This window comes from Tursiops truncatus, chromosome 10 (genome assembly GCF_011762595.2).
Source record: "Tursiops truncatus isolate mTurTru1 chromosome 10, mTurTru1.mat.Y, whole genome shotgun sequence".
Lineage (NCBI taxonomy): Eukaryota > Metazoa > Chordata > Mammalia > Artiodactyla > Delphinidae > Tursiops > Tursiops truncatus.
In genome coordinates, this window is record NC_047043.1 from 79111964 (window position 1) to 79138999 (window position 27036).

The 27036-nt window shown below is 42.6% G+C and overlaps 1 long non-coding RNA gene across 20 annotated transcripts in view; it reads left to right on the forward strand.

Moving 5' to 3' along the window:
* LOC117313967 (uncharacterized) overlaps nt 1-27036 on the forward strand; it is a 175483-nt gene that overhangs the window by 134792 nt on the left and 13655 nt on the right. For 11 of the 20 annotated variants that reach the window (XR_012323872.1, XR_012323862.1, XR_012323860.1 and 8 more), the window contains 6 exons: nt 6792-6907; nt 8559-8759; nt 12445-12461; nt 16627-16669; nt 22008-22106; nt 22914-23104. This is a non-coding gene — a long non-coding RNA (uncharacterized lncRNA). The remainder of the gene's footprint in view (nt 1-6791; nt 6908-8558; nt 8760-12444; nt 12462-16626; nt 16670-22007; nt 22107-22913; nt 23105-27036) is intronic. The other 9 variants (XR_012323880.1, XR_012323868.1, XR_012323875.1 and 6 more) reach the window with 8 other exon arrangements.

Below are 27036 nucleotides of genomic sequence, written 5' to 3' on the forward strand. Positions count from 1 at the left end.
CTGTGCAGAGCATGCCACTGAAAGCTTTAAAGATATAGTCAGTACATTTCAGTTTACCTAGAATCCCACTTTAGTAAGTCCAGAATGTAAGTTGAATTGCACGTGGTTTTCTATGTTAAATGAAACACAGTTGATAGACCGAGCATAAAGCTTATGTGCAAACCTGGCTTTTGAATCATAACAGACCTGGTTCTACTCCCAGCACCAGCCTTTTACTTTCTGAGCAAGTAACTGGGCAAGTATTCCAAGCATCACTTTCCTCATCTGCAAAATGCAAGTAAATATACCTGGCTCTTACGGTCATTCTGAGGATTAAATACGTTTACCTACAAGATCTCAGGGTACAGCATCCGTTGAAGCAAAGCACTCAGGAAAACGGCAACCATTGTGAAGTTAAAAACAAAAAAAGCCATGTTTTCCTTTGGTAATTAGAAAACCATAAGTGCACTTGATCCTTTGGCTTGAACGTGATGTTTATATAAGTGGAATCTTTGAAAAGGCATACCTGGATAATTTTCTTTCCATGTTGAAATAGGTACCCTACCAAACTGCAAAGGGAGTGTTTCATTGTGTATTTTGTCTGCCGTATAAGAATAAGTTACACCTTCAAGTAATGGTTTTGAAAAGCCATCTATGCTTACATAGAGTACAGAGTTCTTTAAGGAAAAAAAAAAACTGGAGCAAATATTCTGGGTCTTCCATCAAAGCTGAGAAAAGTGTTGAGGTTCTATATAAGCATAAAACACTAGGAATGATGAACACTGTTAACAGCCGGGAGGGGGAAGCATGGAAGGAGCTGGTAGATGGTGGAATCCTTTACAAGTGACAGTCCTTGTGCCTGTAACACGTTGCTCTAATATAAATTCAGAGGATGCCTTCGAGCTTAGTAAATCAAAAATAGATTTGAACCTTATTGATTGAATTTTTAAAAATCAAATCATTCTTCTCCTGAAACATATTTGTAGTTACAGGATATTGCCTGAAATTTGAGATTATTAAGGAAAAAAGACCAGCCAAAAACAGAGGGTTAGAATTTAGAAGGTCTCGGATTTTGTGTTTACTTAAATTCACCATTTCCAAGTCTACCATGACAATATACCTAACCAATAAAATAAATGCTTTTGCTGAGGACAGGAATCAAAGGACACCATATACTTTCTTTTTTCTTTTTTAAATTGAATTATAATTGACACACAATATTATATTAGTTTCAGGTGTACAACATAGTGATTTTATATTTTTATACCTTACGAAATGATCACTATGTCTAGTTACCATCTGTCACGATACAGAGTTATCACAGTATTATTAACTTTGTCCCCTATGTTGTCCATCACATCCCCATGATTAATTTATTTTATAGCTGGACGTTTGTACCTCTTAATCTCCTCCAACTATTTCACCTGTCCCCTCACCCGTATTATCCTTTTTTCTTAAGGGACCCCTCATAATTTGTAGGATCTGATGAGGACTTCATTTTTGGTTGCTTTAATTGGGGAAGGAGTGAAAGGTGGTAAAGCGAAGTGAGGGCGAAGATGCTGAGAAATCTACCCCCCATCCACAGAGCGTAAAAAGGAAGAGGTGTCTGAGATCTTTTTGTACCAGATAATTGAGCTTATTATCCTGATGATTAATGACCTTCTTAGATCTCTTTCTAGCCCTATAATTTTGTAATTCCAAGAATAATGTCTCCCTCTAACTATCAAGGTAAGGATCACACTTAGGCAAAAGTGAGATTATGGTGGGAGTCATCCAGATAATTGCTATAATCCTCTGCTTTCCCTTTAGCACTGGAAGTCTGGGATGTTTAATCAAAAGCTAGGCCCTCTTGACTGAGTGAACGGACGGCTAACTGGGTTCACGGAGGCGTGCAGACACGCTAGGTGCCACAGTGAATGACAGCTGATGCTATCTCCGCCCTGTGGAATTTTGGAAGTACTGACGTAGCTGGACTGAACACAGTGAATTGTCTTACAGGTTTGCGCAATCTTACCGATAATGACAAGTAGCAAGAAGGCTCTGAACAAAGGAGTTATTCCAGAAACCACTGGAATAAATTGCCTTTGACAAAAGGAGAATCACAGTGGACCCCCAGCAAAACTGTGAAGATACAGAAACGTTGTTTCAGCAACAGCTCACAACACTTGGTGGAGAGTAGCTCTCAGCCTTTGAGCTCCTACCCTTCCTTGCCAGCATCTTCTCGCCCCTCCGCTCATATTGAATCCCCACTGATGCCTTTTGCCCTACAGAGAACCAATGCAATGGATCCCTTTATTTCTTTGATGTACCCATCCTCTGTCCTGTGATTGCCCAGGGAATGGGAATGAGTGAGATCAATGGGTGACATGGATGATATATGAAACCCTCAGGTTATGGACTTATCCCTTGAAGAGTCATGCTAGTTAAAGCTGGCATTTTAGGCAGAAAGAGGGGTCAAAGGTTCACAATGCATTTACTGAGCATCTACTATGTGCTGGAATTTTAGAAGCAGCTGTGGCTCATTCCCTTTAAGTTTAGTCAACTACAGGCCCACAAGGAAGATATTGTTGACTTTCTCACACTGTTGGGCAGCTGCTCTTTCATTCTGCTTCTGGGAAAGAAAGTGGTAAGATGAGTGGACTAAAGAGAATTGATTTTTTTTTTCTTTTTGGTTGGCTTCTAGGCTGTAAGAGATGGGTGACTTCAAAGATGGTGAGCCCTTGTTTGGAATTTTCTGACTGAGACAGCTCTTGAGACTTGGAAAACTTGCTTTTCCCAACCTTTGTTGAATTTCAGGAAGCAGCCTACTCTCTCAAAGTAGGCTCACCTCAAACTAATTGAGGTGTCTCTCAATTACTCTGAATTATTAAGGTTATGAAGTGTGTTATCCTGTTAATTAAGTTTAAAACTGCAAATTGTTAAAAAAAATAGTGAATATTTTTCGGGACTTCCCTGGTAGTCCAGTGGTTAAGACTCCATGCTTCCACAGCAGGGGGCCTGGGTTCCATCGCTGGTCGGGGAACTAAGATTCTGTATGCCACGTGGTGCAGCCAAAGAAAAAAAGATTAATAAATATTTTTTAAATGCCAGCAAATAACATAGAAGGAAAGCCTTCAAGAGAGCATAATGAGGGGACTTCCCTGGTGGCACAGTGGTGAAGAATCCGCCTGCCAATGCAGAGGACACGGGTTTGATCTCTCTTCCGGGAAGATTCCACATGCCGTGGAGCAACTAAGCCCGTGCGCCACAACTACTGAGCCTGTGCTCTAGAGCCCGCGAGCCACAACTACTGAGCCCACATGCCGCAACTACAGAAAGCCCGCGCGCAGCAACGAAGACCCAACGCAGCCAAAAATAAACAAACAAATAAATTTATAAAAAACAAAAAAGCATAATGAGGATGCAAAATGAAGGTGAAGAATGATACAGTAAGATGTATCTATAATTGTTTAAAGACGTACAAAGCCTACTCTGTGTAGTCAAATCAGATTCATTTGTAAGGAAGAAAGAGGCCTTCCACTGCCTGTTGTCTAGGTTTTATGGCCCCATCTGGAGGCCCGGGTTCAGAAGACCCAGCAATTCTGGGTGAGCTCAGACCCACCCTGGCTAGCCACATCCCACTGGAGCGTGCACTGTGTTTCTGTCTCGTTCTGCTTTGGAGACTTTCCTGAGGCCCTCATGGCCCCCATGGAAGGTGCAGCCCGAAAGCATCGGGGAAGCTAATGCCCTGGGGTCCATGTTCAACCAGTGGGGAAGAGGAGTTTGCGTATGAGTCTGCCATCCTCCATTTCTTGAGGTGGATAATCCTGGGCAGCGTCTCGTGTGCTTTTCAAAAGGTCCTGGTGGTACTGAGGCCCTGTTGCCCCCAACCAGTGCAGTCTGAGCAAAGGTACATTGACACTGGCTTTCTCAGCCCCACCGCCTTGCTCACTCGCGCTTCCTGGGACTCTGCCGATAGATGAATTGCACCGAAGTCCTTGTCTCAGAGGTTCCCAACGACAGCCACCCAGGGAGTGGCAGTCTCCGATAATATTCTGTAAAGTGCTGGGACTACAGGTGTCTCTCAGTTACTTTGACTTATTAAGGTTAAGAAATGTTTCCTCCTGCGAATTAATGTAAATTGTTGAAAATTTAATAAACATTTAAAAAATGTCAGCAAGTATTAGGAGGAACGCTTTTTTTTTTTTTTTCAAGCCTCTCACTGTTGTGGCCTCTCCCGTTGCGCAGCACAGGCTCCGGACACGCAGGCTCAGCGGCCATGGCTCACGGGCCCAGCTGCTCCGCGGCATGTGGGATCTTCCCCGTCCGGGGCACGAACCCGTGTCCTCTGCATCGGCAGGCGGACTCTCAACCACTGCGCCACCAGGGAAGCCCAGGAGGAACGCTTTTAAGAACACACATGAGAATGCAAAATTAAGTTGAAGGATGATACGGTAAGATGTTTATACAATGGTTTAAGGACACACAAAGCGATATCTTACGTAAGTGATGGGCCACATATGCTTCTGGCTGAAGGATGTGTTCCAAGTTCACACTAGTGGCCTCCTCTGGGGAGGTAAACAGAAACATGGGGCTTGTAAGGGCTGTAGAGAGGATTTCAATTTAATCTGTAATTTTGTCAGGTATTTTAAAGAAAAGATTTGAAGAAAAGTGGAAACAATGTTAACATTTGTGCATTTTGGTTGGGAAGTATGCAGGCATTTATTCTATTTTCCGGTGTTATGTATTTTAAAATTTTCCCAAATTAAAAAGTTAAAGCAGTTTTAAATGTTGTCTAATAAGTCAGTGAATTCAAAACTTTTAAAAAGAATTAAGATGACCTGCATAAAGTCAGCTCGAAGCAACAACCAATATTGCCAATTTGATACATTTTCCTCCAGATTTTTTCCTGACTTACAGTTTGTTGACTTGAAATGCAACTATTAGTCTTGTTTTCTTTAGAAGCCCAGAACTTCTATTGTTGACTGTGGTAACCAGGGAGGAAGCACTGGTAACAGAGAAATTTTTAAAATATCTTAATTTCTTCTCCAGAAAATGTGAGATTAGCACTATGAGAGTAAAGATGGAGTGTGACTGATTTCATGGTCACATAGGAAAGAACGTTTGTTCTTGCCCCAGATGGCTGACCACCCAATCCAGAATTTTTATTGGGAATAAACCAAGTTCAACCACATTTCTACCCTTCCTCTACCATCCATCTGTAAAAACTGTAACATACAAGCTTCATTCTATCTTCCATAAGTACTTCTGGCTACTGAGCTTTTTTTTTTTTTTCTACTTATGATTACAAATAACCTTCATTAAATGTGCAAACTGAACTTACAGTCTGGAATCACGTGCATGGCTGCCGCTTGGAATTATTCAGTATTATTTTTTATGAATATACGTGTTGGGGGACAAGAGAACGTTTTGATAAATTCTCCTGAAATGTGCCAGATCGTTGCATATTTAGAGTATCTATTTGCACAAAACAATGGCGTGAACATATGGCTCACAAGTTCTGAAGCCTGATCCTGTTAGATAGATGAATGCTGGTAATTTATCATGTGCCTCCAGGAGTAGGGAGATGAATTGTAAAACCCTTTAATGGTTTCTGGCATCCAGGCAACAAACCTTTCTGGCCTTTCTCAGTCTGCCCTTGGACTCATCAGCATCTCTGTGAAGTAGGATTCAAGGATGAAGTCCACATGAAACTTTTGCTCTAAGTTTTTTTTTTTTAATTAATTAGTTAATTTGTTTATTTTTGGCTGCGTTGGGTCTTCGTTTCTGTGCGAGGGCTATCTCTAGTTGTGGCGAGCGGGGGCCACTCTTCATCGCGGTGCGCGGGCCTCTCACCGTCCTGGCCTCTCTTGTTGCGGGGCACAGGCTCCAGACGCGCAGGCTCAGTAGTTGTGGCTCGCGGGCCTAGTTGCCCCACGGCACGTGGGATCTTCCCAGACCAGGGCTCGAACCCGTGTCCCCTGCATTGGCAGGCAGATTCTCAACCATTGCGCCACCAGGGAAGCCCTGCTCTAAGTTTTAGGGAACAGACTGACCGGGAGCAGACCTAAACAGAAAACATTACAGGCAGAAAACCACAATGTCTTTTCCTCTGAGGTTTTTTTTGGTTTTTAAAAGAGCTTGCAGCTTCGCATACTGCAAACCTTTCTTTCTGTTTCCTTTCTCCCCTCACCGCCACCCCATGGGAACCAGGAATAATAATTTCTAACGACCCAGGAGAAGGGGGTGGGAAAGTATGCTGCAAAGCCATGGGAGTGATTTGAAAACTCTTGACTCCCTTCAAACTCGCCAGAAACTGTAAATAGGAACGCCTGGCAAGAGGGGAACAAGGGACAGACCTTTCACTTCTTCAGAATGCTCTTGAACAGGAGGGAGGGAGAGAGCAGGAACGTTTCAGATATTTTGCACGAAACCCGCTTCATTCATTTTACAGCAGAGCTGCTTGGCTTTGTGGGGGAGCAGTTATCTGGGCAGGACTCAGAGCTGAAGAATTCTGCTGCAGTGGCTGCTGGTGATGGGATGGGATTTAAAAAAATTCCTCCTTGGGGAGAAAAAGTCGACAGAATATTTGTTTTTTTGGAGTATGTGTCTATTACATGTCTGTTATGGTCTGCATTATGTCCTCCCCAAATTCATATGTTGAAATCCTGACCCCCCCCCCAACCATGTGACAATATTTGGAGATAGGGCGTTTAGGGAGGTAACTGGTATTGAATGAGGTCTTAAGGGTGGGTCCCTAATCTTACGGGACTGGCGTCCTTATAAGAAGAGGAAGAGACACCAGAGATCCCACTCTCTCTCCACACGTACAGAGAAAAAGCTACGTGAAGACCCAGACACAAGGCGGCCGTCTGCAAGCCAGAAAGATATCTCCCACCAGAAACCAACCCTACCAGCACCTTGATCTTGGACTTCCAACCCCAGCACTGTGAGAGAATACATTTCTGTTGTTTGGGCCACTTAGGCTATGGTGTTTTGTTCTGGCAGCCCAAGGTGACTCACGCAGTGTCAGTTAACACCGGGAGGTGGACTTCATCTCACGTGGGTATGTTAAATGGCTCTGGGTACATATTAAGGTCCGAGAGGTGGCAGCGTGATGAAGGGAATTGGCTGCTGGACTCAGGCAAGCCTTATATGAATCTCAGTTAACTGCTTCCTAGGCGCGTGCCTTTCAGCAAATGACCCTCTCTCTGTGTGTTTCCTCATCTGTAGAAGAGGAATAATAAGAGTTTATACCTGCAGGACGGTTGTGAGGTTAAACGCTTTAATGTACGTAGAGCGTGTCACAGTGGTTGGCGAACAGCTCTACACAATGCCGGCTCTGTCGAGGTGGCTCAGAGCCTCGTGTGTTGACAGTTTTTTCACTTTACAAAGAACATCCATAACCATGATTATGTTTGATTTTTATAGCCATCTTATGAGATTAGTTGGAAAGGCAATGCTACACCCACTTGAGGGAAGAGGAAACCCAAAATCAGAGAAGCCAAGAAACTTTCCCGAGCTCGAATTTCTAGCAAATCTAATAAATCGAGTAGAGCCAGGCTTCAAATGAAAGTCCCCTGACTCCAAGTTCCGAGCTTTTTGAACTAAATTTCCTACCTTTCTGAATTCCTCCCTTCCCCGCTTGTTTCCTCTTTTCTGGTCTTCTTTTCACCAAACATGTATCGAGTTTCTATTATGCTCCTGGCATTTCCCCTCTTTCCCTGGACCTGCGTTTCTTTTCTCTTTATTCATTTTGACCTGGACGCTAAGTGTGTGCTGCGTGTGTGTGCAGGCATGCAGGCACGCGCATGCCTGCCTGGGGACACGCCCGCGTGCCCACGCTGGTGCTTCCCGTGCTGTCATCGTGCTGTCATCTCCGTGGGGATGACCCTCTGCTTTGAGTCTCTCCTCCTAACCCGCCAGTTTTTTAGCTCTAAGAAGTCAACACTGAGCTTTCAAGGACATTATAAATAAAGCCTTAACAGTACTCTCTTTTCTTATCTGAAAACTGACACCAAACACAGGCTACCAGGACAAAAAGAAGGAGAACAGGGTAGTGGTCGAGCAGATAATCAATATCTTTAAATGATATGAGAGCAGAGATTCCCAAAAGGGAGGTGAAAAGAGACCTGAAAATGACAGCCTGAGAAAGCTTGCTGGGCTCTTCTAAGGGAGTGAGAGGTAGGCTGTTGTTTGAAAAAGCAGATTTCATATTACAGTTTTCATAGTTGGGGAGATGTCAAAAATCTCTCTTATCCTCATAGCACAAACTATAGAAATAGAAACAGAATCTCCCTGACCCCTGCAGCTGTGTAGGAGGTGGGCTCTGAATTGTGAGGTGAGATCGGTACCCTGCATTTTTGGGCCATTTGGGATGCGAATTTTCAAAGCTGGGAAATGTTATTCTGCAGGCTTCAGAAGAGAAGCAGGACCTGAAAGCTAGGAGTCAGTGCCTGAAAGGTTCCCATGGAGTTTGAACAGACCATCAAATCCAAATCCCCGATTTTACAGATGAGACAACTGGGTCACAGCAAGAAGTCTCTGGCTGGAGGGCTAGTGGTTACAATGTCTCATCCAGCACTTGCTTCTCCCTGCAGGTTGGGGAATATCGGTGAAAGGCCAGGGAACTTGCAAGCAGCCATCCTCTCATTCCAAGATAGAGAATTAAAATGTGCCTGGAGGAGGTTGGGACCCAACCGAGAGCACTGGCTCCCTGGGCCTGAAGGAAGCCATGCCGTGGAGGACTGCAGCTTATTCTTATTGTTCTAGATGGGTTCTAAGAGTCCACAGCTTTTCAGGTAGGTCTTTCCAAAGACCTGAAATGGTGGACTGGACAGTAAAGCTGTGGAGGATCATGAAGTAGCTGTTGGCTTTCTGTGCATAAATAATGCCCCTCTAAGGAATAGCGTATTTTATCCTGTATAATAAGCCACCCCCAAAGTGTTGGTGACCCTCGCCCTCACCCTTACCTTGACTCTGATACACACCCTGACGTTTTCCTGTCCTTTAGCTTGAAGCTGAACTGAATCCTTTCCTTGATCCTTCCCCTAAACCTGCCTCTGATCTTCACCATGTTCCTGAGCCTGATACCCTGACGCAGACTCTCACCCTGATCCTGACCTTGACACTGACTGATTCTCATCTTCACCCATCACATTGAACTTGTCAAAGTCACCATGTTCCTGATCCTGACCGTGACTTGCACACTAACCCTGATTGTTCACCCTCTTCAAGACCCTGACGTTCAGCCTCACCCTCACCATCATGTTGATAGTACCCTGACCCTGACTCTAAAATGGACTCTGAATCTGACCCTCAATTTGTTCCTGACTGTTATCTAATCCTCTCCATTGATCTTCAAACTAAATCTGACCATGATGACACCTTGAAACTGATTCTACTACTAACCCTACTCCTGAACTTGACCTTCAACCTGACCCTGATTTTCACCCTGATTATCATCCTCAACGTGACCAACACCCTGACACTGATCCTGAACCTTACCTGACCTTGACCATCACCCTGACATTGACCTTCAACGTGATCCTTACCCTAAACCTGACCACGAATTTGAATTTCATCATCAACCTGGCCCTGACCACAGTTATGAAACCAACTGTGACCCTCACCATGACCCTGAACTTGATGCTGACTGAACAACCCTGATCTATATATTCACCCTGACAACTCTTTACTCTGAAAACCCCACACTGAATCTCTCCCTAACTCTGACCCTAAATGTAACAATGACATTGTCACTGACCCTCAGCCTTGCACATAACTCGATCCTGACCATAACCCTCACGCTTACACTCTGAATCTGACCTTTACCTTGTTCCTTGCACTCACATTCCTGGTAGCCTGACCCTCACCCTTATCTTTTTCTGAACTTGTGCTGGACTCTACTCTTACCCTGATCCTAATCACGAGCCTCACAATGACCTTGTCCCAAATGTGACCTGACACTGGCCTTCAACCTGACCCTCATCCTCCGTGACCATCTCCCAAATTGATCCCGAGGTCACTCTAATGCTGGCTCTGACCTTCCCACCCTCAACCCTTACTTGAACTTGATTCTCAACTTGCCCCTACCTGTAACTGAACCTGATCGCCATCCTACCTTGAAAACCTTCACCCTGATCCTGAAGCAGACCCTGACTCAGACACTACTCTCACACTGACCCAGAAACTGAGTTTGACCCTGAACCTTACCTGATCCTAACCTTTACCCTGACTTTCACCATGTCCCTCAAGCTGACACTGACCATGACCATCAACAAACTCTTACTCTGACCATCCACCTCTCTCTGAATGTGACTTGACCTTCACCCTTACACTGACTCTCATGCTGACTCTGACCCTGACCTTCGTTCTGAATCTGACCCTGACCCTGTCCCTGAACTTCATCCTTATTCTCACCATGTCTGGAACCTTGACCCCTACCCACATAAGTGCACAGAGCCCCGCCTTCATCAACCTGATCCTCACTCTGGTCCTAAAGCTCATATGTACCCTCTTTTTTTTTTTTTTTCCGGTACGCGGGCCTCTTACTGTTGTGGCCTCTCCCGTTGCGGAGCACAGGCTCCGGACGCACAGGCTCAGCGGCCATGGCTCACGGGCCCAATCGCTCCGCGGCATGTGGCATCTTCCCGGACCGGGGCACGAACCCATGTCCCCTGCATTGGCAGGCGGACTCTCAACCACTGCGCCACCAGGGAAGCCCTCATATGTACCCTCTTCATGACCCTTATCCTCAAAGTGACTCTGACCTTGACGTCACCCTGACACTGTATCTGACTTCCTTACTCCTCAAATAGTACTCTGTCTTTGATGATCAACGTGACCTTACCCTCTTCATCATTCCAAACCTGACAAACACCCTGACCTTGACCCTTCTATTACTCTCACCCTGAACCCTACCCTCACTTTTTTGTTACCTTGATCCTCAACATGACCCTAATCCTGATCATACGTTGATTCTTTTTTTTTTTTTTTTTTTTTTTGCGGTACGCGGGCCTCTCACTGCCGTGGCCTCTCCCGTTGCGGAGCAGAGGCTCTGGACGCGCAGGCTCAGCGGCCATGGCTCACGGGCCCAGCCGCTCTGCGGCATGTGGGATCTTCCCGGACCGGGGCACGAACCCGTGTCCCCTGCATCGGCAGGCGGACTCTCAACCACTGCGCCACCAGGGAAGCCCATAGCTTGATTCTTACCTCACACTGACAGTGAACCTGATTGGAATCCTCAACCTGACCCACATCCTTATCCTGTCCCTCGGCTGAACAATGACTATCACTCTGAGCCTCATCTTCACTTTCACCCTGACCCTGATCCTAACCCTCACCCTGACCCTGAAGTTCATTCATATGTTTACCTTAACTCTTATCACCACCCTTAGCCTGGCCCTGACAGTGACTTTGATCCTCAACCTTACCCTCACCCTGACTCTGAAATGTACACCCACCGTCACTCTTAACTTGTGTCAGACCTTCTCTTCTCTCTAACCTTGACACTAACTCCCTCACTGACCCTGACCCCCAACTTGACCCTGATGTACACTCTGACCCAGATCCTGACACTGATCCTGACCCTCACCAGGCTCCTAAAGATCAGTGTCATCATGACTTTGACCCTCAACCTCACGCTGTCTGACCCTCAATGTGACTCTGACTCTCATAATGCTTTTCAGAATTGTTCTGACCCTAACAGTGACCTACCATCACCAAGCTGGGTTTGAACATGAAATCTTGTACACTTACACACTAGTTTCATCTAGATTTCTTATAACTAGCAATAAGAACACACTTTTGAGAACGATGTATAATTCTGAACTTGCTTACACTTGTACTCTGTATTTTCAAATGTGCTGCTTTGATTTATGTCAATATGGTCTACTTTTGAGAACGGGTGTTTCTCGTTGATTTGCCTCAGTAAAAGCATGGGTTAATTCTAGCAGTCAATAAGAATTTTCTTTAGAGACTAACATCTGATTTCTTCTTTACTGCTAGTCTGTTCACACAGATATGATTTTCAATGATATTTGCTTTAACTCAAAATAAGAAGTTACTGTGGAGAACAGTGTATAAACATGAACTCATTTTCACGTATATGGCTTAGATTCCTCTTATCTTGCTCTAACTAAGAGGAAGAAAATGCAATGGAGATAAGTGTGAGTTTCTGAGGTATTTTTTCTTATATAAATCTTATTTACATCTCAGTGTAGGCAAACAGAAAGTAGAACTGGAAAAAATTTGTATTAATGGAAAGAAGCTCAGTCTCAGACATTTCTCACAAAAGAAACTCCTTGGTGCTCCTTAGAGTAAACCAAGATGAACACAAATGTGGATGTTCATCTCAAAGGCACATCCTTACAGCTGATGAGGAAGAGTCTAGGTAGTATAATAGTAATGAAAAGAATCCATATTAGTATAAACAAACTCAGTCTCAGACATTCTTTTCAAAAATAACTCTGTATTGCTTTTCAGAGTAAAGCAAGATAAACGTAAGTATAGCACAACAGTTTATTTATTTATTTATTTTTAAATTTATTTATTTTTTATTTATTTTTGGCCGTGTTGGGTCTTCCTTGTTGCACGCAGACTTTCTCTAGTTGTGGCGAGCGGGGGCTGCTCTTCGTTGCAGTGCATGAGCTTCTCATTGCGGTGGCTTTTCTTGTTGCGGAGCACGGGTTCTAGGCGTGTGGGCTCAGTAGTTGTGGCTCACGGGCTCTAGAGTGCAGGCTCAGTAGTTGTGGCGCATGGGCTGCGTTGCTCCGCGGCATGTGGGATCTTCCCGGACCAGGGCTTGAACTCATGTCCCCTGCATTGGCAGGCGGATTCTTAACCACTGCGCCACCAGGGTGGCCCAAGTATAGCACAACACTTTAAAAGGCACATTCTTATTAAAAAGAGGAAAGAAAAATATATACTGCTTACTAAATAATTTTAATTGACCCTTTGTTCTTAAAATGTCCATGGATTAAAAAAAATGCAAATAGGGCTTCCCTGGTGGTGCAGTGGTTGAGAGTCCGCCTGCCGATGCAGGGGACACGGGTTTGTGCCCTGGTCCGGGAAGATCCCACATGCTGCGGAGTGGTGGTGCCCATGAGCCATGGCCGCTGACCTGTGCGTCCGGAGCCTGTTGCTCCGCAGCGGGAGAGGCCACAACAGTGAGAGGCCCGCGTACCGGAAAAAAAAAAAAAAAAGCAAATATCTTCAATTAGTAATAATCATGGGTTATATCTTTGTACTTGCCTTCTCACAGCTTTTAATATGAGATATATGTTCATAAAAAATTACCTACAGAGTTTTAAACTTTCTGTTCTTTAGGTGTCTCTTATGTCTAGAGAAAAAAGAAAGGAGTGATTTTTTTAAAAAATAAATTTATTTATTTAGTTTATTTATTTTTGGCTGTGTTGGGTCTTTGCTGCTGTGCGCGGGCTTTCTCTAGTTGCAGTGAACGGGGGCTACTCTTCGTTGACGTGTGCGGGCTTCTCATTGCGGTGGCTTCCCTCATTGTGGAGCACGGGCTCTAGGTGCGCGGGCTTCAGTAGTTGCGGCATGCAGGCTTAGTAGTTGTGGCTCACGGGCTTAGCTGCTCCGCGGCATGTGGGATCTTCCCGGACCAGGGATTGAGTCCATGTCCCCTAGCATTGGCAGGCGGATTCTCAACCACTGTGCCACCAGGGAAGCCCTGAAAGGAGTGATTAACTGAAGAAAGTACTTGGTGTAGACAGGTGATTATCTTGGGTACAAGCACTGCAGAGATACAGGTATATACATGAGGTGATTTTCTGTTTATTTTTAAAAGTTGTGCACTTTATTCACATAAATTTAAGATGATATTTTATTTAGTATACTGACAATTATATTTTAAAATTATAGTTTAAAACTTTAAATTTTTACCTATTTATATGTTTTATATCTATGTATGTCTCGATGTATACAAAAAAGGTATATATCCTTTACTATAATTTGTTACACAATTAATGTGCCAAAAGAATAAAATTAAAATTTGGGTCTTTTGTGTAAAATGATTCATTATTGTATGCCCAGATCAACAGAAGCTCCTTTTTGTCGCCAGCTGTTAACTGTTGGTTAACTATTAATGCTTATGCTTTTTGCATACTCATCAAACATTTTCTCAGCGAGTCCCTTGGATAGCCTTGACCTAATTTGTTCAAAGTTAAAAATGCTATTACAGAGTTAAAGTCATCCTTTAGACAGACAACTTCCAGAAATTAAATCAGTTCAGATGACTAGCATAATTGTCCTCACTCAGGGTTGCCTGCTCACAAAAAATAAAAGTGCAAATATTTATACAGATGTGCTCTCATGGGAGCTCACAAATTCAGAGTCACTTAGAAACAAAGGTGTTTCTAATCTTGAAAGTCCTAAATAAATTGGACAACACATTAAAGAACTTTTAGGTGGTTTGTTAGTACCTAAGAAAATAGCTATAATAAAAAATGAAAGGTCAAAGACTTAGAATCTCACAGCAGTGCCTCAGCTGACCACTATTACGTTTAAAAAAAAAATGTTAACCTAGATAAATGCTCTTATAATCATACAGACAAGAAAAGTCTTGGAGAAATTCAAAGAATGTCAGAAACAAGTGCCTATTTCAACTTAGCATGTTCATTACATTTTCCGGAGGGCTGACTATATGCCAAAACACTTGCAAAGGGAGTTTAACACCAACTCTACATGGCTTTGCCCATAAAGCAAAGACAAATCAGCAACAATATCAGACCAACAGCAGTAGCCTAATTTTACACGTAGACGTCAAGGATGTTTCCAAAGCAAGTCCCACCTGCCAACCGCATAATCCTTAAACTGTCAAGGTGGGTGCTGGACAGGAACCAAGGGCCCTAGGGCCCTTTAAACACCTCCAAATGGACTTCATACAAATCCTTTTTTCAGTGAATTAGAAATATGTTCCTTCCATTGTGTATTTATTGTCAGGGTGCATCTAAGTTTTTCCTTGCTGGAGAGCTGCGCCCCTACTTGGGTGGCTCGGTTTTGTTTTCCCACCAAGGGATTCCCACTTACTACTTTAATGGCTGAGACACTCGTTTTACTATTGCTGCGATTAAGTACTTTTACGCAGAAACTCCACCGTCCTTATTACCTACAAGTCCTCAAGAACAACCCAGAGAACTAATGGAATTTTAAAACTAAAATTAACAAAGCTCTCAAAACCCCTTCACTGTTCGCGAAGTTCAAGCGCGAGGGAGCCCCCGGCAGCCCCAGGAGCACCTGCTACGGTGGCCCGGCCAGGATAGGGGTTAGCAGGGAGATCTGTTGCATCTTCTTCTTTCCTCAGAAGGAAGAACGACACAGGAGGCAGGGTCGGGGCTCAGATAAACAGCAGATTGCCACTACCTGTTCCTTCAAAAAGTGCCCTAGCGCTGGGCAGGCCAGCGGGCTCGTAGTTCAAAGGGTGACGCTTCGGCTTCTGGAGCGCATGCGCTCCGTGTCTCCACCTGCTGGTACCGTGGTCCATATTTTAGGGGTGAATTAAAGTGTGCGATGGCGTTTTATTTTTATTTTTTTTAAACATTAACAAGTAAAATTAGGTCAGGTATAACCAAGGGAATCTCAAAAGAATAATTGAAGAGTATGTATAAAACTTTGAGAATTAACAATAATTTGATGATAAAAGGAACCTCTGTTGATCCGGGCGTAAAATAATAATCATTTTTACATGAAAGACCTAAATTCTAATTTATTTCTTTGAAACATCATTTATGTAACAAATTTTAGTAAAGGATCTATTAATACACATTTATTTGTATGAATTCAAGCACACCTATATATGCAAACATATAAATAGGTGATAATTTAAAGTTTCTGAAAATACCATTATCCTATATATAGACCTGTGATCTGTGAAATCATTAAACCTATTATAATCAACATTTATAATAATTAGTATCTTTAATTAAAGTAAGCAACCTTTTTTTTTCTTTAGACAGAAGAGATGCCCAGAGGACAGAAAGTTTAAAACCACCCAGCTTTTCTTTTTTTAATAGTAAATATTTATATCCTATTATTTTAACATATTGAAATGGCAAAAATACAAGGTATTCTAACTCTAGCAAAGCTGACTCCACAGGTCCTGTGCCCATGTATGCATTTGACTTGTCAGTGCCTTTGAGTCAATGACTCCCGGGAATATACCTGCGATTGAATAAACTAGGCTTATTACTGGTTGCATCGAGGGAGAACACACAGCTGTGGTGTGCCAGAGGGTGTCTCAGTAAGAGACTATTATTAAATAATGATTATAGAATTTGGTCTTTTGTTGGGTGATTTGGGGAAGGTCTATGGAAGTGAAGAGTTTGCTCTGAATTAGGTGTTGTTAGAAAGCAGGGCCAATTCTATAATTGGGTATTTTTGTGGATATACAAACACAAAATCAGGTAGTAATTTAAAGTTTATACATACAGCTCGAAAATGTAATTTAATTGCCAGTATACTAAATAAAACAGTATATAGATCGTGTTACATTCATTATGTGAATGAACTGCAACAACTTTTTAAAATAAACACATAGAAAATTGAGTAGAATCTCTCTCTGTAATTCTTGTACTTAGTGTAATCAACTATCTACATTAATTTTTATCTTTAATTGAAGTAATCATTCTTTTTTTTCTTTTTCTGTAGACATAAGTGACACCTAGAGGACAGAAAGTTAAAAACCATCCAGGTAATTTTTTTATGTGAGCATTATCTCATATTAATTAAAAATTTTGAGAAGGCAAATACAAATATATATGTATTATCATCCAAAGGCATTTGCATATTTTAAATCACTGATAATTTAAGAAATAAGGGCTCAATTAAAATTATGGTTTGTAAACAGTGTTTTATATCTTTTTTTTTTTCTTTAAGTAAGAATGTGCCTTTGAAATGAATGTGTTTTGCTGTCCTTATGTTTATCTCACTTTAAGGAGAGATGAAGACTTTCTTATGAAAGGAATGTCTGAGGCTGAGCTGATTTGCACCAGTATGAATTGTTTTCAATACTACTTCTTGTTTGCCTAAACTGAGATATATGTAAGATTTATGTGAGGAAAAAAAACAAAAACAGAACTCAAATACACTTTATCTCAACTGTTCTTTCTTCTTACGAGTTTGAACTGGGTAAGAATAACCTAAGATGTGTACGTGAAAAGGAGGTCACATTTACACATTGTTTCCAAGAGTTACTTCTCATTGTGAGTTAAAGCAAACATAGTTGAAAATTGCATATATGTGTACAGACAAGCTGTAAAGAAGAAATCAAGTTCAGAATCAAACTTTCCTCTCTAAAGAAAATTCTTAATGACTGTAAGAATTAACAGACTTGAACCCAGGCTCTATCTGAGACAAATCAATGAGAACTACATGTGCTTCTCAACTGCACTTCTTACTTTGAGGTAGACCATATTAACAGATCAAAGCAGCGTATTTGAAAGCATGCAGTGCAAGTGTAAGCAAGTTCAAAAGTATACATAGTTCTCAAAAGTACATTCTTACCATGAGTTACAAGGAATCTCAATAAAACCAGAGTATAAGTGTACAAGATTTCATGTTCAAACTCATCTTGATGATGGCAAAGCTCACGTCAGGGCCAAGGTCAAAATAGTGATTAGGGTCAGTATCAGGGTCAGTGTCAGGCTCTGGTCAGGGTCAGGGTATTGATCAGATATTTAATGATGATAGAGTGTCAGGCTCAGGATGAGGGTAGGGTTCAGTTCAGGGTGAGGTTAGTAATGAGGGTCAGGACCAAGCTTTGGGTCAAGGAGAGGATCACAGACAGGATGAGGGTGAGGTACAGGGTCACTGTCATGGTGAGTGTGAGCTTCGGGTCACAGAAAGGATCAGGATCAGTTTCAGGTTCAGAATCAGGGTTAAAGTGTGTGTCAGGGTCAAAATAAGAGTCATGGTCAGTGAAAAGTTTGTTCTCAGAGTGAAGGCAGAGGTCAGAGTCAGGGTGAGGAGTGTACTCTTAAGTCAGTGTCAGGGTGATAAGGTCAGGTTGAGAATCAAGGTTACTCTTGGGTTCATTGTGAGAATCAGAGGTAGAGGGAGGCCAAATAAGCGTCAAATTTTGGGTGAAGTTTAATGTCAGTTTCAGAAACAAGATGAGTATTAAGATCAAGGACAAGGTGAGAATGTAGGGTCATTGTTTAGGGGAGAATCAGGGTGAGAATCAGAGTCAGGTTCAGTATCAGTGTGACATAAGAGTGAAGGTGTAGGGGCTTCCCTGGTGGCTCAGTGGTTGGGAGTCCGCCTGCCAACACTGGGGACACGGGTTTGAGCCCTGGTCCAGGAGGAGCCCACGTGCCGCAGAGCAACTGAGTCTGTGCACCACAAGTGCTGAGCCCGCGTGCCGCAACTACTGAAGCCCGTGTGCCTAGAGCCCGTGCTCCGCAACAAGAGAAGCCACAGCAATGAGAAGCCCGCGCACCGCAACGAGGAGTAGCCCCCACTCACCGCAACTAGAGAAAGCCCGCGCGCAGCAGTGAAGACCCAACACAGCCAAAAATAAATAAATAAATAAATAAATAAATACATTTATAAAAAGAAAAAGAGTGAAGGTGTATATGATCAGGGTGAGAGTCATTATCGGAGTCAAGGTAGGGTGAGGGTCAGCTCCAGGGTGAGGGTAGTATAATGGTTAGGGTGAGCATCAGAGTCAAGATCTGGGTATTGGTCAGGGTCAGGATGAGTATCAAGTAAGGTACAAGGGTGAGGAGGTCAGAGACATTGCCAGGATATGCCATCCATATTCCCTATTACAAGGTGAGCATTACAATGTCAGAGAATGAAACTTAGTCATCTTTGTATCCCCATCCCTAGTTTAGCACCTGGCACATAGTTGTCATGCAATGTGTTAGAAAGAAGTAAAATAAGGGATACTCTACCCAGTTTATGTACCTCTTTCCCCTGTGTCTGAATTTTTAATCAATAATGAGATAATTGACCTAATGATACAGTGCTAAAATTACTTGTCTTTTTTTTTTTTTTTTTGTGGTACGCGGGCCTCTCACCGCTGCGGCCTCTCCCGTCGCGGAGCATAGGCTCCAGACACGCAGGCTCAGCGGCCCAGCCGCTCCGCGGCACGTGGGATCTTCCCGGACCGGGGCTCAAACCCGCGTCCCCTGCATCAGCAGGCGGACTCTCAACCACTGCGCGACCAGGGAAGCCCCTAAAATTGCTTGTCTTACAACTGGAAACTTTAATGAAAATGTCAAGACCAGTTATTTGATGGAATATCAAAAGCAGCCATACCATTTACTCTGGCACTTTCATTCTTTAGGGTGTTCAGAGTTTTCTGTTTTCAAAAGCACTTATTAAAATGCTGATGCCCCAAGAGCATATTGTCTGTTTTGTTCACCACTACATCATGTCATCAAGGACATTGCTTTTTCATTACTGTCTTCCTGAGTGAGAACAGTGACTGGACCACAGTTGGAGTTCAGTAAAGAATAGTTGAAGGAGTGACTTTCTTGTACCAATTCTTCCTGACTCCTGCTGTCTGCTGGTAGCAGTTTGTTGAGCAGTGTGATGCTGTTTCAGCAATAGATTAGCAATGTGTGCCATGTGCACAGTAAGACAAAGTGAAGGCTTTTCTAATATGTTTGCCATGAATGTGTTAAACCACTCTTCTTGCCTTAGCTGTCAGCTAACGTTTTGGAAAGTTAGTTGACTGCAGAGAGGAAGACCGTGTGGTACTAGGAGGTGGGGAAGGGTATTGACCAGGGGGACTAAAGGTGCTGTGAGATGGAAATGAGATTTCTGGAAAGCAGATTCTGCTGCTTCCATGTTTGGCTGAGTACTTTGCCGGAAACAGAAGAATTCCAAGCTTTTTTTATCCACTAGCTTTTTATTTGTTTTATTTAGTTTTTCCACAGATTAAGAGGTTAGGTTGTACAATGCAACAGTGTTTTAACATTTCACTAATTGAATGAAGCTAGCCATGTGCAACGAAAAGGTTTTCATGTTTATTTATCGAGATTGTGCATACACTCTGTTAATTTCACACTCTTTGCACATGTATTCCTCCCTGAATTAGAGAGCAAAAAGCATTGCTGAGGCTCAGAGATAAAGGAATGATTTTAAAGAACAAAGAAATGGATTTAAAATTCCCCGTCCCTTGGACTTCCCTGGTGGCGCAGTGGTTGAGAGTCCGCCTGCCGATGCAGAGGATACGGGTTCGTGCCCCGGTCCGGGAAGATCCCACATGCCGCGGAGCGGCTGGGCCCGTGAGCCATGGCCGCTGAGCTTGCGCTTCCGGAGCCTGTGCTCCGCAACGGGAGAGGCCGCAACAGTGAGAGGCCCGCGTACCGCAAAAAAAAAAAAAAAAAAAAAAAAAAAAAAAAAAAAAAAAAAAAAATTCCCCGTCCCCAGAATCTTATATCTTTCTCTGGTTAGGAAGCAGATGCACTCATCATTTTTCCAAAGCTAGGTTATCTCAAGGCTTTGTGTCCAAGATCAGAATGGGGGTGTCTGCAGGTATTTTATTAGGAGCTTGAAGAGAATTTGAGGGGGGGGAGAGAGACTTTTTATAGCATACGTACAAAGGATCTTATACTTCTCCCTACTCAAAATTACAATGTGAACTATGCAGGGCTGGCTAAAGGAGCAGTCATTTGCATCTGCAATGGAGCAACGCTTTGTTGCATTTGTGAGGGGCAGTTGAGTTTTCTGTCATGTTGTCACAGATGCAGTTTGGGGCATGAGAACTCACTGCCTAACACGGTCTTCTTACTTCCCACCTTCATGATCAGTGGAGGCAGACCGTTACCCTGTACAAGAATTATTCATTTATTCATCCAACATGTATTTAGCCCTGGACCAGCAGTCAGGTTACAGAACCAACTAAGGTCACTTGTTCCTAATGGCATCTGTCTTAATTTCTTCTAAAATAGACCCTGAGACAGAGACTTGGGTGCAGGTAGTTTTTTGGGGGGAGACAATTCCTGGAAAGCACAAATGAGAAAGTGGAAAAAGTGAGACAGAAAAGGGCAAAAAGGCAATAAAGTGTGCATAAAACAGCAGTTTAGGGCTTCCCTGGTGGCGCAGTGGTTGAGAGTGCGCCTGCTGATGCAGGGGACACGGGTTCGTGCCCCGGTCTCGGAAGGTCCCACATGCCGCGGAGCGGCTGGGCCCGTGAGCCATGGCCGCTGAGCCTGCGCGTCCGGAGCCTGTGCTCCGCAGCGGGAGAGGCCGCAGCGGTGAGAAGCCGCAGCGGTGAGAAGCCCGCGTACCAAAAAAAAACACAAAAAAACACAAAACAGCAGTTTAGGGCTGGAGGCAACTAGGGCTCAGTTCTCCTGGGGAACCTCTGAGAAACAATGTGGAAAATGTACAAAATCTCCCTATTAGAGTGAGGGCTGGGTCATTGATTTACCCACATATATTGAAGGTTCCAGCAAAGCTCCCAGCCCAGGAGAGAGCACTCAGGCAGAGGATGAGAAACACTGATTCCTGAGTTGAGACGTTGTCGGTGTGCCAGGGACTGTTTACCATAGCTACAGGTGAACCAAGGAGACATGGGGCAGTGCATCAGTAGCATTTACTACAAAATCCTCGCTTTCTCTGCTCCAAGGCAGGGTCCATTTTGGAGCCAACAAACTTCAGACTGAGATAGAGCAAGGGCCGCCATGTAAGGCTGTGTGGGTTGTGCACTGTAACACTCCAAGGGTTGCCACTTGCGTAGAATGCAGTGTAATTATTGTCCCCCAGAGCTGTGCAAGGAAAAATCTGTGAAACATACACGTGAATTACATTGTGATTGGCACCCCTTGGAGCCATGCAGCACCTAGTCAGCAAAGCTGTACACACAGTTTCTCTTACAAAAAGGTCCTCCTATGAAGGGTAGATATTATTTTTGGAAGAGTGAATAAATTATTGTAAAGCATTAGAGGACATTTCAGAAAAAAGGGACTTCAGTTAATATGTTTGTATCAGCGCAGTGATAGTTATAGATTCTAAATGGCTATCAGACTTGAGATCCAGATGGCTTTGCCTAACAGCATCTTTTTTTAACTTTTTAGATGGATACAGACCACACACACAGCACCTGCACCTCATTGGGAGGCCCAACTGCTACCCAAATTCATAGCCCTCTGGCCTTCCTCACCTACACAGGACAGGTATAGCTGCCGTGCATACAAGGTATAGGTGTGTCACATTAGCTCAGAGAATTTGCAGTCTCAGTTTCCTACCATTTCTTTAGACCATTCTAGTCCAGTGTGGTCCCAACAATTAGTGGTTTTACAGTAAACGAGGCATACGCAACCTTCCACATGTATCCTAATTGTCATTTCCAATGAGACAGAACTACAAGAAGACAGACTCTTAATTTGTTTCAAAGGCTGATCCTGGTTCAGCCCAGGGCCTGATGCAGTATTCTACATGATTTACTTGCAATATTCTGCATGATTCTTTGATGAATAAGAACACAATGCATATAAAACAATGGCCCCCATCTCCAAATTCCTGCCCAAAGCAATTGACAAATGATACAAACTTTCATATAAACAAATGCATAGTTAAAACCAAGTCTTTTTAAAATTACAAATGTTTCATTGTTAATTGTAAAATATTTGAGAAAGAAGATAGGCACACAATATACATTTTAGAAATATATTTCTTTCCTTAATTTTAAATCTTGATCATAAGTTCTGTCCCAATTTTCTTGTCTACCTAAGCTTTCTTTTAGAGGACTGTTTTAGAAGTTGAGAAATACAGGTGGAAAAGAAAGATGGCGTAATAGATCATCTACTATTGCTGTTGATCAACTGTTGAACAGAAGTAGTTCTGTCTATTTTTCATGAATTAAAAATTCATTATATGCAAGCATAAAGTAAGCATACTGTGAGTACTTTTGTGTAAGCAGGGTACTTTCTGAGTACTTACTGAGGATAAATCTTTTTTTTTTTTTTTTTTTTTTTTTGCAGTACACGGGCCTCTCACCGTTGTGGCCTCTCCCGTTGCGGAGCACAGGCTCCGGACGCGCAGGCTCAGCAGCCATGGCTCACGGGCCCAGTTGCTCCATGGCATGTGGGATCTTCCCGGACTGGGGCACGAACCTGTGTCCCCTGCATCGGCAGGCGGACTCTCAACCACTGCGCCACCAGGGAAGCCCGAGGTTAAATCTTATATTGCATAGGAAAACACTTTATAACACTATAGAAAAATCGCTTTGTTTCTGAGGGATTACTCAACTGTATTCTTGTTTTTTTGAAGCTTGTTTTTTAATGATTCTTTCTCTAGATTTACTAAGGTAAAATGTAAGTTCTTCTTTAATCTTCTCTTTTTATATCTGCAAGCAACATATATTCTCACTGATCATCACAATGACCCTTAAAAAGAGAAATGATTACCTGCTTTTGTGAAATGGCCAATCTATATTGCCAACTGGGTCACAGCAAAACTGATTTCTCATTGCCCTGGTTGGATACAGCTGTGCTTCTGAGCAAGCTCTTTTCTTGAACGGATACCTTGGCAGGCCAACGGCAGTGAACTCTGGGAGGGTCAGGGATCAGAGAAATTAGGATAAGGATTGTCATATGGATTCCGTATGCTCTTTGCCAGGAGCACTTACTGTGTTTTGACATCGTTTGTTTTCCAACTCTCAAAAGTAGAGGAGGAATATTTTTCTGGAGGAAAGGACACCTGAAGATTCCCACAGCATTACAAATGCTCTAGAATTGTTCTGCAGAAGTCCTGGCTGCCAGATGAACCTTCCCAGTACACACCAGCTATGCTATAGGACTGAAGATGCAACTGTGTCTTCATTCCCTCCTTCATTCCCTTCCTCCCTTTCTCTGTCCTCTCTTCATTTATTTTTAACATCTTTATTGGAGTATAATTGCTTTACAGTGTTGTGTTAGTTTCTGCTGTATAACAAAATAAATCAGCTATATGCAAACGTATATCCCCATATCCCCTCCCTCTTGCGTCTCCCTCCCACTCTCCTTATCCCACCCCTCTAGGTGGTTGCAAAGCACCCGGGTGATCTCCCTGTGCCATGCAGCTACTTCCTACTAGCTATTTTACATTAGGTAGTGTATATATGTCAATGCTATTCTCTCACATCATCCCAGCTTACCCTTCCCCCTCCCCGTGTCCTCAAGTACATTCTCTATGTCTGTGTCGTTATTCCTCTCCTGCCCCTAGGTTCATCAGAACATTTTTTTTTTTTTTTTAGATTCCATATATATGTGTTAGCATACGGTTATTTGTTTTTCTCTTTCTGACTTACTTCACTCTGTATGACAGACTCTAGATCCATCCACCTCACTACAAATAACTCAATTTCGTTTCTTTTTATGGATGAGTGATATTCCATTGTATATATGTGCCACATCTTCTTTATCCATTCATCTGCCAATGGACACTTAGGTTGCTTCCATGTCCTGGCTATTGGGTATAGAGCTGCAATGAACATTGTGGTACATGACTCTTTTTGAATTATGGTTTTCTCAGGGTACATGCCCAGTAGTGGGATTGCTGGGTTGTATGGTAGTTCTATTTTTAGTTTTTAAAGGAACCTTCATACTGTTCTCCATAGTGGCTGTACCAATTTATATTCCCACCAACAGTGCAAGAGGGTTCCCTTTTTTCCACACCCTCTCCAGCATTTATTGTTTGTAGATTTTTTGATGATGGCCATTCTTACTGGTGGGAGGTGATATCTCATTGTAGTTTTGATTTGCATTTCTCTAATGATTAGTGATGTTGAGCATCCGTTCATGTGTTTGTTGGCAGTCTGTATATCTTCTTTGGAGAAATGTCTATTTAGGTCTTCTGCCCATTCTGTTGTTTGTTTTTTTTTGATATTGAGCTGCATGAGATGCTTGTATATTTTAGAGATTAATCCTTGGTCGGTTGCTTCATTTGCAAATATTTTCTCCCATTCTGAGGCTTGTCTTATGGTCTTGTTTACGGTTTCCTTTGCTGTGCAAAAGCTTTTAAGTTTCATTAGGTCCCACTTGTTTACTTTTGTTTTTATTTCCATTTCTTTAGGAGGTGGGTCAAAAAGGATCTTGCTGTGATTTATGTCATAGAGTGTTCTGCCTGTGTTTTCCTCTAAGAGTTTTATAGTGTCTGGCCTTACATTTAGGTCTTTAATCCATTTTGAATATACTTTTGTGTATGGTGTTAGGGAGTGTTCTACTTTCATTCTTTTACATGAGGCTGTCCAGTTTTCTAAGCACCACTTATTAAAGAGACTGTCTTTTCTCCATTGTATATTCTTGCCTCCTTTATCAAGGATAAGGTGACATAGGTGCATGGGTTTCTCTCTGGGCTTTCTATCCTGTTCCATTGATCTGTATTTCTGTTTTTGTGCCAGTACCATACTGTCTTGATTACTGTAGCTTTGTAGTATAGTCTGAAGTCCGGGAGCCTGATTCCTCCAGCTCCATTTTTCTTTCTTAAGATTGTTTTGGCTTCGGGGTCTTTTGTGTTTCCATACAAACTGTGAAATTTTTTGTTCTAGTTCTGTGAAAAATGCCATTGGTAGTTTGATAGGGATCACATTGAATCTGTAGATTGCTTTGGGTAGTATAGTCATTTTCACAATATTGATTCTTGCAATCCAAGACCATAGTATATCTCTCCATCTTTTTGTATCATCTTTAATTTCTTTCATCAGTGTCTTATAGTTTTCTGCATACAGGTCTTTTGTCTCCTTAGGCAGGTTTATTCCTAGGTATTTTATTCTTTTTGTTGCAGTGGTAAATGGGAGTGTTTCCTTAATTTCTCTTTCAGATTTTTCATCATTAGTGTATAGGAATGAAAGAGATTTCTGACAAGGTTGTCCACTCTCACCACTATTACTCAACACAGTTTTGGAAGTTTTAGCCACTTAGTTTTAACCTAAATGTCCATCGGCATATGAATGGATAAAGAAGATGTGGCACATATATACAATGGAATATTACTCAGCCATAAAAAGAAACGAAATTGAGTTATCTTTAGTGAGGCGGAGGGACCTAGAATCTGTCATACAGAGTGAAGTAAGTCAGAAAGAGAAAAACAAATACTGTATGCTAACATATATATGGACACTAAAAATAAAAAATTGTTCTGAAGAACCTAGGGGCAGGACAGGAATAAAGACACAGACATAGAGAATGGACTTGAGGACACAGGGAGAGGGGAAGGGCAAGCTGGGACGAAGTGAGAGACTGGCATGGACAGATATACACTACCAAATGTAAAATAGATAGCTAGTGGGAAGCAGCCGCATAGCACAGGGAGATCAGCTCGGTGCTGTGTGACCACCTAGAGGGGTGGGATAGGGAGGGTGGGAGGGAGACGCAAGAGGGAGGAGATATGGGGATATATGTATATATATAGCTGATTCACTTTGTTATACAGTAGAAACTAACACACCATTGTAAAGCAATTATACTCCAATAAAGATGTTAAAAAAAAAAAAAAAACTAACCAGGGCAGGAAAGAAAAAAAATAGTGGTGAGAGTGTGCAACTTGTCTTAGTCCTGATCTTAGAGGAAATGGTTTCAGTTTTTCATCATTGAGAACGATGTTGGCTGTGGGTTTGTCATATATGGCCTTTATTATGCTGAGGTAGGTTCCCTCTATGCCTACTTTCTGGAGGGTTTTTATCATAAATGGGTGTTGAATTTTGTCAAAAGCTTTTTCTGCACTATTGAGATTATCATATGGTTTTTCTCCTTCTGTTTGTTAATATGGTGTATCACATTGATTGATTTGTGTATATCGAAGAATCCTTGCATTCCTGGGATAAACTCCACTTGATCATGGTGTGTGATCCTTTTAATGTGCTGTTGGATTTTGTTTGCTAGTATTTTGTTGAGGATTTTTGCAGCTATGTGTATCAGTGATATTGGCTTGTAGTTTTCTTTCTTTGTGACATCTTTGTCTGGTTTTGGTATCAGGGTGATGGTGGCCTTGTAGAATGAGTTTGGGAGTGTTCGTCCCTCTGCTATATTTTGGAAGAGTTTGAGAAGGATAGGCGTTAGCTCGTCTCTAATGTTTGATAGAATTCACCTGTGAAGCCATCTAGTCCTGGGCTTTTGTTGGTTGGAA